Here is a 13,623-nt window from a genome sequence, read left to right as displayed (position 1 = left end):
GACAATTTGCTTTGGTTCGCTTAATTGTGTAAAATATGACGTTTTCAGTGTCACGATAAAATGTATTTTCATTTCTCATTTATAATGTATTGGTATTTTTATGTATTATTATTCCATTTTTGTATATTTATATTTTATATTACAACTTTTTATACTGCTTCTGCAGTGAAAAGATGACTTTATTTTGATGCATTTCAAGCTCGTTCGCTCGGTCTCTCGGTCTCCAAATTAAAATCACTTACGTTGCCACTTTCGCTTCTAAACCAAGACTAATCCCCTCATCCAAGTATCGCTGATATATTTTCTAACCCCAAGTGATTAACTACAAATTAATTCCGCTCCAGTCCGCAGCTCTATTCTGCGTCAGGTTTTGGCATTGACTCGTTTGAATAGCTGTGGGTGACAGACTTCCAACAGCGCTGAGAGCGCAAACGCGTGATCTTTCTCTCTCGGACCAAACCCCGCGGGATACACACCAGGGATTGCTGGAAATACTACATTTCTACCAGACAACAAGAGTTCCCCTTAACGGGATTCTAGAAGCTGGACTCATATTCGTAGGCAGCGACGCGCGCACCAAACAAACGAATGTGTCTCTTTTGGTCCACGCATTTAGGAACGTATTGGCGCAGCACTGAATAACTATTGTAGCGGTGATTGATAAGGCAAGTGTTTCCAGTCCAGACAGACACGTTTTTATAAGGCACAGCTGGTTACGCTGGCGTGGAATGCTTTTGCCATCATTTGTTAGGCATAAGGCAGTTTATCCTCGCTTATAGCAAACGACTTCTTGGATACTGGATGGCTGTCCAAAGAAGAGTACATCGGCTGCAGGACCAAGCCAGGAATGCCATTTGTTCACGAGCATCATAAACGAGCCTTGTTGCGCGGTGTTTTTTATTTTTTACCCGGGGGCAGGTGTTGTTGTGTACTTTGGGGCGGGGGGTTAGTTATTGGGGCTTTGGACACAGTTGTCTGAAGGATGTCAGATCAGGGATCAGATCTACAAAGAGACAGGTGCGATAGAGAGGAGTAGATTTCACGCGGACCCCTCCTCTCCTCTTCTCTCCTCTCTTTTCCTCTCAGTCATTCTGGATTATAGTCCCGAGGAGGCGAGTCATTCACAGAGAACCGTGGCTCACCGTTTCCCGCGGCTGTTATCGGTAAGTGTACTGGTTTACCAAATTATAAGATTCTGTCCTGGATTTGTAGTAGTTGTTACGGGAATTTCCTCTCCATCTCGCGATGATTGGTTTGGTTCTGCGAGCGCCTCTCTGAATTGTACTGTTTTTACACTTTAGGATATTAGTCTTAGAATATTGTTCATTGTAGACATGTTGTGATTTTTATATTTAGACATGATTTAGAGAATTGTTGGTCATTGTTCTGGTTTGTTTTTATACATGAAATTTCGGGTGTTGAAGCATACGGATGGAGGAGCAGAAATGATTAATTAACAATTGTTCACATTTTACAGTAGTTGTCTTGAAAATATAGGAATGTGTTGACACCATTATCACTTTACTTGCAGCATATTTAATAATTGTTACAATTAGTTTGAGTTCTTAGTTATGGCATTTTTTTTTATCAAGTTTTAAAAGTTCGTCTTAAATTTTATTTCTCTCATATGCTTCGATTTATTATTTTAATGTAGCTTTTTGCTCTCAGGTCGACTGCGTTTGTGCAGTTTTACAAGTGGATAAGTGCATTACTCAAAACTGAGTGTGCTTTCTCCAAACTCCTCACACAGTTATCTTTTGTAACTTGACACAGCAATTAATCTCAAATGCACTTAAGTCCCCTAAACAAATGAACTCATTTTGCCATGACCTGACTAACATTCACACTTATCAAAACACTGAGAATTACAAGATGATCTTTTTAAACAGAAACCAGGAGTCTTTTGTAAAACAAGAATGACAGCTCTTTGCTGTGTTGCATGCAGCAGTACAAGAAAAAAAGCACAAATTCCATGATTCAGCATGCTTTAATTTTTGCGTATGGTGATTCCACAAAAAATGTAGCTTTGATACTGTAAAACAAAAACAAGTATCTTCTCATATCTGTGCAAAACATCCACCTTTAATCCAACAGACTGGTACCAATATAGAAACATAATGCATCTATATCACTCTGAATGCCTTCTTTGTTGCTCCTAGAAAAATCTCTCGGCATGCTTGATCTGTCCCTGTCGGCCATGTTTACATGACTTTTCAAAGATGGGCTATTTTGAATTGATGATAATGAAATCGACAGAAAAATGTTGATTTATCAATGAGAAATCTTGTGGTAGACCTGTATTTGGTTCGTTTTTCTTTTCTGTATAAATAGATCACAGATTGTTAAATTGCTCTTGTACTTGCTACTTATATTTTTGAAACAGTTTTGAGAATGTGTAGACTCATATCGTGGTTGTCTGTGAGTGAGAAACGATTTCATGAATTTTGAATGATGTGGTCATTGAATGCAGTAACAAAATGATTTACTGTTTATAGTCTGCAGGCTCTTCTGTTGTGCTGACTGTTTGAAGACTTTTGCAAATGCACTATATTTAGAAATGCAATTATTAATAAAACCAATTGTAAAAACTGTGAACGGTAGCCGTTAAATGGAACATCAATCTAGGTGTCACTGTTCTTTCCTCATTCACCCTGTTTCTCATGAACTGACATATAGAGCTGCACTCTTAAAAATAAGGGTTTCAATTACAACCTGAAAGATATTACTGTCAAATTTCATAGCAGGACCCATTTAAGTTTCACTGAGAGCTAGACTATTTAATATGTAGTTCTTTAGAAAGCCTATGTTCTTGTGCTTTTAGGACCCACACACTGATCTGAAGACCCTATAATGAAACATCAAGAGCTATTTTAGTCCAAAAGAACCACACAGCTCATTTGCAGTTTTTGATAGGCACCTTGAATCTAAGAGAGTGTGGTTGGTGGGTGTTTATGCATGTTTGTTTTACTTGCTGTGTCATCCAGCTGTTTGACCGTACACCCATTCAACAGCTGTTCATTTTCCACCAAGTGGGTTGCATTGTTTCAGAATAGTATTTTTTTTAATCTTCCTTTCTCAAAATGAGGGTGAACTTTAATGAATGGCTGGCTTTTCAGCACCGGTCCGTCTGCTGCCTCACTGTGAGACATGTTTTTTTTGTCATAGTCCCCCTGTTTCAAATTCAAATGGCCATTGCGCCGTCTTTTGTTATGCTTTAAGGTTTGTGGACTGGAAAAAGAGAAAGAAGGAGTTAAGTCCCTAAGGGTGAGAGCATTTTGAAAGAACCTGGGAGGGACAGCAGATGAGAAAGTAGGTGAAAAGTGGAGACAATGTCCTTTAGTGAAGGAAAGGTAAGATGTGGATAGGATAGCAGCCTGCTTTCTCCAGCAACAAATCTGGCTTATTGGACTGGAATTGTTCTTTGCATCTACATGACTAAAGGTCTCAAGCACGATAGCAGTCATTAGAGCTGTTCAGTTTTTGCATTGTGAATTGGGTTATTTTAATACATCTTCTTTGTTTGGTTTCAGTCCAGCTTAAGCACCACACCATAATTCATGATCCAGGGTGTCATTTTTGTGAGCATGCCATTGACCTCTTCAAGCACACATACAAAACCACTCATTACACACTGAATTATCATTAACACCACAGCACACAATGTGTGATGTGCACAGGAAGTGTATGACTCGGAATAGATCGGTTTCAGTGTTCCCTTTTTAACTCCAATTGTTGCGCAGCACAGTTTTTTATGAGCAAGAAATGAAGCAGTCACTTGCTCTGTAGTTAGGTCAATGCTGTATAAGAGTGCCCACAATCTTTTAAACCTTTTTTTTTTTAGTTTAAAACATTTAATTTCAGCAGGTTCTTAGAAAACTTATAATATTTTCATAAAAAGCTTCAGTTTGATAACTCTAAAAATGTCAAGTGGTGTAACCACCCATTAAGTAAAAATAAATAAAATTAAGTTTCAGTACAATACATGTGGGAGTACACATACATTATTTTCTGAAAAAGTTTTTTAAACATTCTTTTAAAGTTGGTTGGAATTTTAATAAATAACTTAATAGACTTACTGACTTTCCAGCATAGTCCATTAAATCATTTTCTTTCCTTTTTTGTTTGGACCCCATTTTTTTCAAAGAAATAGAATTATAATATTTTGAAAATTTTCTATTTTTATTTCTATTTTATATTTCCGATGGAGATTTATTTCTTTATTATAATATCATGACTTAGGAATTTCACCTTAACATTTTAGCCATGCTACCCCCACCCAAACAAATCATAAATTATTATTATTATTTTTTTCAATTTAGAAATTAAAAACATGCTTAAGTGGTTGTATGTGTGAAAATGCATTAAAAATAGTGTTGCATTTTTTATGTATTTTTGAATAAACCGATAGAACAAGTTAGTAATGTCAATGACCATGTTTCTGTTTTTGTTCTCAACAACTTCAATTCTGCTGCTGCTATTGTTTTAATATGTCTTTAATACACTTTTTATATCTTAAAGGTCCCGTTTTACGCGCTTTTTTGAAGCTTTGATTGTGTTTACAGTGTGCAATATAACATGTGTTCATGTTTCGCGTGTAAAAAAACACAGTATTTTTCACACAATTCACCTATCTGTATACCGCTGTTTTCACTGTCATTAAAATGGGCTGTTGACTTCCCTGTTCTATAAAGTCCTTCCTTCAGAAATACGTAACAGGTTCTGATTTTGCCAGTGGTTCCTGTGTTGTGATTCGACAGCAGCTTACAGCACGCCGCCCTCCTGCAAACGCGATTGGACTAGTTTTGGAGCAGTTTTGAGAAGCAAGTGGGCAGGAACATGTGCTGGAGATGTATTTATAGTCACAGGAGCGATTTTACTGACGAGATGCACATGAAAATCACATTTGTTTTTTTGCACAGCCCTAACATCTAGTTAACAAAGCTAAACAGCGTTGCCCTTTGTGTAATAAGTTACAGAAACTGTTAAACCCACCAACTTAAATAATAAAATACACTTACAGGTTGTGGTCCATAAACAACACCTTCTCCATGACAAAGAGGGAACTGCTCCATCTTTCAAGAATAATCTTTGTGCGAATCCGGCATTAAACTGATTTAGATAGAGGAAGCTGTCCTCAGCAAAATGTGCTGCACATAGTTTTACTTGTGAATTATAATTTTCCGGAACTGAGTTAAACATAAATTGTAACCATTGATCTCCAAGTACAGCGTCCCTGGGAAGGCCAAACAAAGATGATTGGACTCCGAGATGAAAATAACAGCGTTTCAAACGACATGGCGACAAACACAAACACAGCTCTTCCTTCTTCTCCGTCGGACCGCAACAAGACCACGCCCCCTTTTTCATGTGGGCAGAGGTTAGTAAAAAAACTGTTTTAGTGACGTCATTACTGCAGGAACTAGAGGGCTGTAGTCCAAACGGGTCGTTCGTTGTAGGCGAATTCTGTTAAATCAAATATCTCGCTTGGCATTGAACTTTGAGCTTTAGAATTTTACAGATATTATTTCTACACTAACAACAACATTACACACTAACTAAAGTTTAAAACATGGGATCACGAAGAAGGGGACCTTTAACAGACTGTTCAGCAGAGCCGTTCTAATCCACATCAAACACAGAGCTGTTTTATTACCAGCCTTAGGTTGAGATGTGCAACCTTCCCAACATACAGTGCCAGTGAGCTTGAGTAAACCTCCTGTTTACTTTACTGGGATGTAATTCGAAGGATATTCAAAAATGTGATTGGAAGGGATAAGATGAGGATGATGAAGGGAAATTCAGAGGGTGTTCCAAGCTTTCTTGAAAAGGTGCCCTGTTAATTTTCCCCCTCACAGCCGCACTTCACCCCTCAGTGCAAGTGTTGAGGCCAGTGTGCAGAGTGAACAGGTGCTGTGGGCACAGGGGGCACAAGCCTAACAGTTGCCCTTGGGGTTTTGCGTCACCTGTGGCTGCTTAACCCCGACCCACAGACCCTTTTTGGGGCGGTCCTTTCCCGGAGGGGCACCGTTCACTCACACTCCCCAATGCAGGGCCCCTTAACTCCCTCAGTTTAATTTGTGTCCTCTTTATCGGTCTTTTACTGTCATCCGGTTTCCTTCCCTTTTCTCCATATCTCAAACAGTCCCTTTCATCGTCCCTCCCTTTTTGGCACAGCGCTTGCTCTTTCTTTCTCTCCTTATGGTTTTCTGTCTCTCCCTCACACTTGTCTTGATGTCAGACCCTAAAGGACACTGACCACTGGGGCTCTGAAAGGAACAAATTGACTGGAACAATGTTCTCACTAAGCATGTAGATCTTGCTGAAAGACAAGGTGAGAAGCACTCTGGGCCAGCACAAAAATCGCAAGTTGAAATACCCACCCAATCTTTCACCAGCCTGGTTTCGCAGCTCCCTGTTTTCCCATCACACGTTTATGTCCGTTGAAGGTTAGTATAGAAGTCGAAGTGAGGGAGCAATAATGCATTAACCAGTGACCTCTAAAAACCTTATTTGCCATAATTCTTCTGACCCTGGAGGGTTAACCCTTCTCCTGTGGTGCTGGAGGTCATGGCTCCTCCCATTAAAATGTAATGGAGCTTCTCTTCCATTCCTCCTCAGCGAAGATCCCTTCTCCCTGAAGTTTAATCACAAATCCAGTCTCTATATTACATCTTTTTCTTTTTCTCTTCCACTCTGTTTCAGATTTTTTACTTTTTTCAAATGAATCATTTATTTTGTCCCATTTATTTCATTCTCTCCCTTTTCTTTTTATTTTTGTCTTTTTTGCTGTCTTTTTGTTTTACTTCCTGTCCTTTGGTTTCTTTTGCTTTCCGTCCCTTCCTTTGACTTCTCCATTTTAATTTCCTTGTTCATTATCCCTTTTCTTCCCTGCCTTTCCTGTTACTTCCTTTTTCTTCCCTTTTCTTATATTTGTCCCTTCCCTTCCCTTCCCTTCCCTTCCCTTCCCTTCCCTTCCCTTCCCTTCCCTTCCCTTCATCCTATTACTTGCACTTTCTTTTCCTATTACTTGTACTTTCTTTACATTTCCTGTTACTTCCTTTTTCTTCCCTTTTCTTATATTTGTCTGTTCCCTTCCCTTCCCTTCATCCTATTACTTGTACCTTCTTTTCCTATTACTTGCACTTTCTTTTCCTATTACTTGCACTTTCTTTTCCTATTACTTGTACTTTCTTTACATTTCCTTCATGCTTTTCAACTTCTTTTTCTTTTATTTGGCTTTCTCATTTTCTTTTTTTATTATTTTCCCACCCTTCTCTTTTTGTCCAATCTGTGTGTTTGTGTGTGTGTGTGTGTGTGTGTGTGTGTGTGTGTGTGTGAGAGAGAGAGAGAGAGAGAGAGAGGATGTGTGAGAGGGTAAGAAAGAGTGAAATAGAAAAAAAAAAGTTTCACTGCTGCCTTTCTCATTCTCTGAGGACCAGTCACATCCCTCTCATGCAGTGGTGGCAGACAGATTTGATAATGAGAGGAGATGCTAACAAGAGGCAACAATGAGGAACTGGGAAAAACATTGCCAGTCAGAGAAGAAAGAGTGTGGATGGGACTGTATCCCATTCACTCATACAAGACCTGTTTACACCTGATATTACCATTCATTTCAGGTGATCCAGTCACAACTGGTCAAATGAGACATATCAGTGTTTACACCTGGTTTTTTATTTGCATCTCAAATGTCTCTCCCGTGACCACTTGTGATCAGATTTCAAGGGAGGGTCTCTAATTTTGTGACTTGTCACTTCTTATGCTAGTGTATCACTGAATGTTGATTTAAAGGGTCCAAAAACTATTGCTTTCAAATATGCAACATATATTGGTCTGAATTTCAGATGAATGCTTTGTGTGATATGTGTTGCAGCATGTTGATGTCAGTCAAACCAGAGAAGTTCTATGAATCTTTATGGATGTGTACAAATGAGCGTTCTTTTGGACGATTTCTTTTAAATCCATAATTTTTTATTTTTATGATTAATTATTAGCTTTTCATCAACTTATGAACCCCCTGTTTTCGACTACTTCCAAATGTGGTTTGAATCAGATCAAAATGTTAATGACTTTGTTTAAACCTATATTTAACACTGTACCCCTCATTCAAGATTTATCATAACACCAGGTCATATTAAACAGATTTACACATACTAAATCTCAGCTCAGGCTACATCTGTCTATCACTCTCTTGATCTCACCTTCACACATATGCATAAACACCCCATAAACAAAAATCCTCACATTGTTGCTTGGTGTTTTTTTGGCTGGCACTGCTCTGCAGCTGGTGTGAGAACACAGTCTCTCAGGTAGGCAGGAAGTGTGCGTGTTGATGAGGAGGATGAAGCCATAGATGACTCACTGAGCCTCTGAAGACACATTCCCACTTTTCTATGGTTAAAAACACCTGAGGATGTTCGTTTTACAGCATCTCTTTGTCCCCACAGAGATGATCTTACCCAGAACACAATTCTGTCTTTTCTTTCAACTGGAAATTTGCTAGGCAGAGCTGTTTGCACAGTCCAGCGCCATTGTTAAATTAAAAACCACCTCTGTTTTTATGGACTTTCCATTTCCTCCAATTTTCTTTTTTCTGTCTCTGTCCGAGCGGCTCATTCTCAGCCTCAAGGTAATTAACAGCGTACCACATTCTGTGACCCGCAGGATGCAATCATGCATGAGCGAGGGAGAGACACTGAACAAAGTAGCCCTGAAATGAATGTGGGGCTCAAGATGGGAAAGGGAGAAAGAGGGAGAGGGCAAAGGACAGAGGGCAGGAGGAGAGATGCCAGACAGTGAGGTAATCCTTGATGAGAGCAGATGAGGAAAAACAAGCAAGAGATGGGCCTCTGGAAAGGAGCTGTTGTTGTTTAATGGACAGGCGGGCTGCTGGTGGCCGAAAAATATTTAAATCAAGAACTAAGAGGTACCAATTAATGTATAGAAACCTCGGAGTTCTTGAACAAATCTGTTCACAGAACCCATGCTGTGGAGTGCATCTGGTGACTGCCTCTCTTTCTTTGCGTGAATCTCACAAAATGCATCACAAAACAACAGTAAGAGAATAAGAAATAATTTTCTGCGTAAAAAAAATTTGGTGTAATTTTGTACCGTCAAAACCTTTGACATTATTTTTATTACATTTAAGCACATTTTGCCTCCAAATTCTCATTACTCTTAATGATGGTTCTCATTAAATTCTCATTACTGTGATACTGTATTTTTTTGCTCTTTTTGAATGTTGTACGTCTCAAAACAATCAATACATTATTTAATATATATATATATATATATATATATATATATATATATATATATATATATATATATTCTATATAACACACACACACACACACTTATTTATATGGTATATAAGTAGGTATGATAAGAGTATACCATTTATTCTATGATAGGAATAACAAGTATGCTATAATAGGAATACTGTATATCTCAAAATCTTGTAAGACTGACTTTCATAGTCAAATGGATTTCAAAAGTTATGAGCTGTAAGATTGCAGTATGTAGATTGTTTAAATTTTCTTTTGGTGAACTATGCTTTATTGGATCAATCATATTGCAATTAGTTTTAATTGATTTTTCTTTGTAGTGTCGTTAAAATCTTATATAGATTAATCTCTCTCTGGCTGTCTCTGCATGTTTAATAAAGCTTTATTGGCATGACTGCTTCAATACAGTACAATGTAGAGCTCTTCATGACTTTAACTATAGACATAATAATGTGCCAGCTGATTATAGATTCATAGTGATTGGACTTTATGGATGGTAAAAGAGAACACTTAATCTTGAATCAGAGATGAGAAAATATCACTCTTGCTGAAGAGAACGGTTTGAGTGTGTGTGTGGTGGAGGCCATCTGGAGGCAACAGGTCTAGTATCAGCGGGCAGTTGCTATACCACAGTCTGGTGTTCCCTTGGGATGATGTCAGACGCATGCACGCACACACAGACACCATACGAATCATTCTGCCGTTCAGTTGAAACGCTCTGACAAAAAAAGCCAAAAATCTTTGATGTTGAGTGTCCTCGCTTGTTAAGAGCACTTCTCCATGTGGGGAAAGCGCACAGCAATTTTGTGCTTGCACATGTAAATAGAAGAGAGAGAAAATGGAAAGAGCTTTCATCCATTTGATTAGGGATTACAATTCTTGGTTTCAGATGACAATTTGCTAATGTAGTTCAGATCAATTGCAGCACATTCACAGTGATGGATTTTGCTCTAGTGAAGAAGAAGAATGCTAATCAGTTTTTGTAGCCTATGTGTGTGTGTGTGTGTGTCATGGCATATTTGTTTTTTTTATGTAAATGTTTTTCACCTTGGTCTGCTCATAAGGACCTGAATGGATTTGTGTTTGAATCATTTAGTGAGACAGAAGCCTGACTGCTCACCCTGCTGTCAGGCTTCTATGTTTCATCTTCTTTCAGTTCCCCCATGTGAATATTCATACCCTCTTTCAAGCCTTTTAATAACTTGTTTTTGTGGTCAGCATCAGAGGCGGCTGGCATTTCTGTGTCAGGCTGAATAGAGAGACAGAGAGGGAGAAAGAATGACAGATTTTCTGAGTTGAGCTGTGAAGCTTAGCTCAGCTATTAACATCGCTAACTCCCACCTCAGCATGCTAAATCCTGCAAAAGCGTTTCTTTGGTTTTGTCATTTTGCACTCACAGAGCACAAGGGCACACTGTAAAACAAACCCCCCCCCCTTCCTGACTTTTTTTTTTTGCATTGAGCAGTAAACATTTCTAAACATCTTAATAAAGGATAGCCAAAAATGAAAAATGTAATTTTTTCACCTTTCACGTTTCTTTTTCCTTTATGAATTTCTTTATGCAATTCTTTCATAACCAAACAGTTATGCCTACCATTGATCTCCACTGTATGGACAAAAAAGTTTGAGACATTTTTCAACATCTTAAAACAAGAAAAGTATGAATTTCCAAAGAGATCACGTATTTTTTGAAAACAAATCTTAATATTGCATGCAGTTGTGAGTAAGCGTAATATTGGGATGTTACTACAAAACATAAAACTTTGAACTCAATGCTCCAGTTGTCACTAGATTTCATCAAATAATTCCCTAAATTGAATTCAGCCTAATCACGCAATCAGTGAGTGGCATGCCAGAACCAAATTAGTCAAATTTATGAATGAGTCAGTTCTTCTTAGTGAATTGCATTCAGTTCAAATCTGAATCAATTCTTGAGTTAAACTCAACAACTTTGTTATTAACAGCTCCATGGAGAGCAGGATTATTAGTGAATAAAAGCTTCATGCTATATGAATTACTTCTATGGTGGTGTTTGTTATTATTGTGGCAATAAATACCATTTCAAATAGATTTGTGACGACGTGAGAGTGAATAAATGACACACTTATATAAATGTATAAATTCTTGTAGCTCAAATTTTTTTGCCCTATTATCTTAAAGGGCAGAATTAGTCTCTCTGTCCCCTTTGTTATCACACACAGACCTTTGGCATAAGAGAGCCTTGTATCCCGGGCAAACAGCCTGGCTATCATGTGACACTCTTCCCCTTAGTGCCGCAGGGACATTTCTCTCTCTTTGTGCATACACACACACACACACACACACACACACAGACAGACAATCACAGAATGATTGTTTATGCTTTGCTCGCAGGCTAACCTTTAAACAATTATCTACTTGCTCAGTATAAATAGCATAGCATGTCACCCCTGCTTTATTTCACCCTCTCCTTCAGCCTGCCCAGCATCACTGTCATCAAGGAAACTTGATACCGCCAGTATAAACTCTAGGAATGATCCGCCGGAGACCATCGTCCCTGAGAACACTCTGCTCTGTCCTCCTGCCCCATGTCTGTCATGACTTCGAGGTCTGCGAGAGGTTACATGAAGCACAACACACTGTGGCATCGGGTCACCACATTAGCAGTGGTGGACATGAGGCTCCTCCCTGCGCAAAAGGAAGCCGCAAGGCCTGGTGTGGAAATACTGAGCAAATTGGCTGGGATATTTAAACCTTTCCAGATAATGCAAGGAATATGTTGTGGTAAACAGTCCTGAGTGCTTTTTTTAATGCTAGGTTTATTGATGAATCCCAGTATGAGGGAGTTTAATTGCATAGCTGCAGGGTCGACTACACAGTCTCTCCAACACGGGAGATCACTCCCTCTGCTAAATGTTAAGGACTGCACCTGGGCTTTTAAGGCCGCTGCTTTTCTTTCTCTCACGCTGGCTTGTTTAGGGCTGTTTCACCTGCCTCATTTCTTAGGACTGTCGTCGGTACCATACGTGGGGACAACAAAGTTCCTCTGAAGCAGCATGGCAGAGGATCAGCCTGGTGTTCACACTAGTTATGGGGGAACGGCTTTGGGCTCCTTGGGTCAGATTTCTCCTCTTATTTATGAGAGAAGACTCTCTGAACAGCTGGGACAGTTGTTTTGTTTTCACAACCGCACTCTCGCTCTTTCTCTCACGTCCTCTTTTAGCGGTTCACACGGATCCACCGAAGGTAAACAATCTCCACGCTCCGATGTTTAGTTCTATAAATAAACTGTAAGCTAAACCTAACAAATACTTGGAAGTCAGATTTGTCAGCGGACATCAAACATACAACACACCGGCATAATAAACACCCGCTACTGAACACAAAAAGCACACACACAAGAGATGACAGAGTAATTACCAAGTGGCGTCCATAAAAAACACTAGAATTCCTCAGTGTAAAAATGAATCGAGCCAAAATTTTTGATGAAAGTGAGAGAGTATTCCTCTGACAGTATGGTTAGGGACCATTCATGGACTGTCCGATGCAGATTTCACATACTGTCAAGTATGTTCTCAATCACTGGCTCCAGTTAGGGTTGGGTATCAATTTGATTTGATTTTGATTCCGATTAACAAGCTCTGTTAGATTTTTTTTTTTTCTAATTATTTTGATTCGTTTAATTTGGGTAAGTACACTATTTGGTAAAAAGTTTGCTGTTTTTTAAATGTTTTTGAATTATTACATTTACAGTTAGTAATTTGAATTATTTTGATTTATTAAAATTTCATTTATTTCTGTGATGGCAATGCTTTCACATACTGTCAAGTATGTTCTCAATCACTGGCTCCAGTTAGGGTTGGGTATCAATTTGATTTGATTTTGATTCCGATTAACAAGCTCTGTTAGATTTTTTTTTTTTTCTAATTATTTTGATTCGTTTAATTTGGGTAAGTACACTATTTGGTAAAAAGTTTGCTGTTTTTTAAATGTTTTTGAATTATTACATTTACAGTTAGTAATTTGAATTATTTTGATTTATTAAAATTTCATTTATTTCTGTGATGGCAATGCTGAATTTTTAGCAGCCATTACGCCAGTCTTCAGTGTCACATGATCCTTCAGAAATTGTTTTAATATGCTGATTTGGTCACTAGGAAACATTTATTATCATTGTTGAAAACATCTGCACTTCTTCATATCTGTCTGTCTGTCTTTCTATCAATCTCTCTATATTATTTTGGAAAAAAATACAAATGGAAGAAGTTCTCTGTCAGCTATTGCTATGTATCATACAGGGAACCTTTAATATTATGTAATGATTATATTAATATTAATAAAAAAAATAGCAGCCAGG

At 38.3% G+C, this 13,623-nt stretch overlaps 1 protein-coding gene across 1 annotated transcript in view; it reads left to right on the top strand.

The window, feature by feature from the left end:
* The first annotated feature begins 370 nt into the window (after positions 1 to 370).
* Positions 371 to 13,623, top strand: part of LOC113069890 (semaphorin-6B-like) — a 111,490-nt gene continuing 98,237 nt past the window's right edge. Inside the window, exon 1 of the mRNA XM_026242995.1 lies at positions 371 to 1,163. The gene's annotated coding sequence lies outside the window, so the exon portion shown is untranslated. The remainder of the gene's footprint in view (positions 1,164 to 13,623) is intronic.

The sequence above is a fragment of the Carassius auratus genome, unplaced genomic scaffold, assembly GCF_003368295.1.
Source record: "Carassius auratus strain Wakin unplaced genomic scaffold, ASM336829v1 scaf_tig00002576, whole genome shotgun sequence".
Taxonomy (NCBI): Eukaryota; Metazoa; Chordata; class Actinopteri; order Cypriniformes; family Cyprinidae; genus Carassius; species Carassius auratus.
Note: the sequence above shows the minus strand (reverse complement) of the source record. Positions and strands in the feature narration are given on the sequence as shown.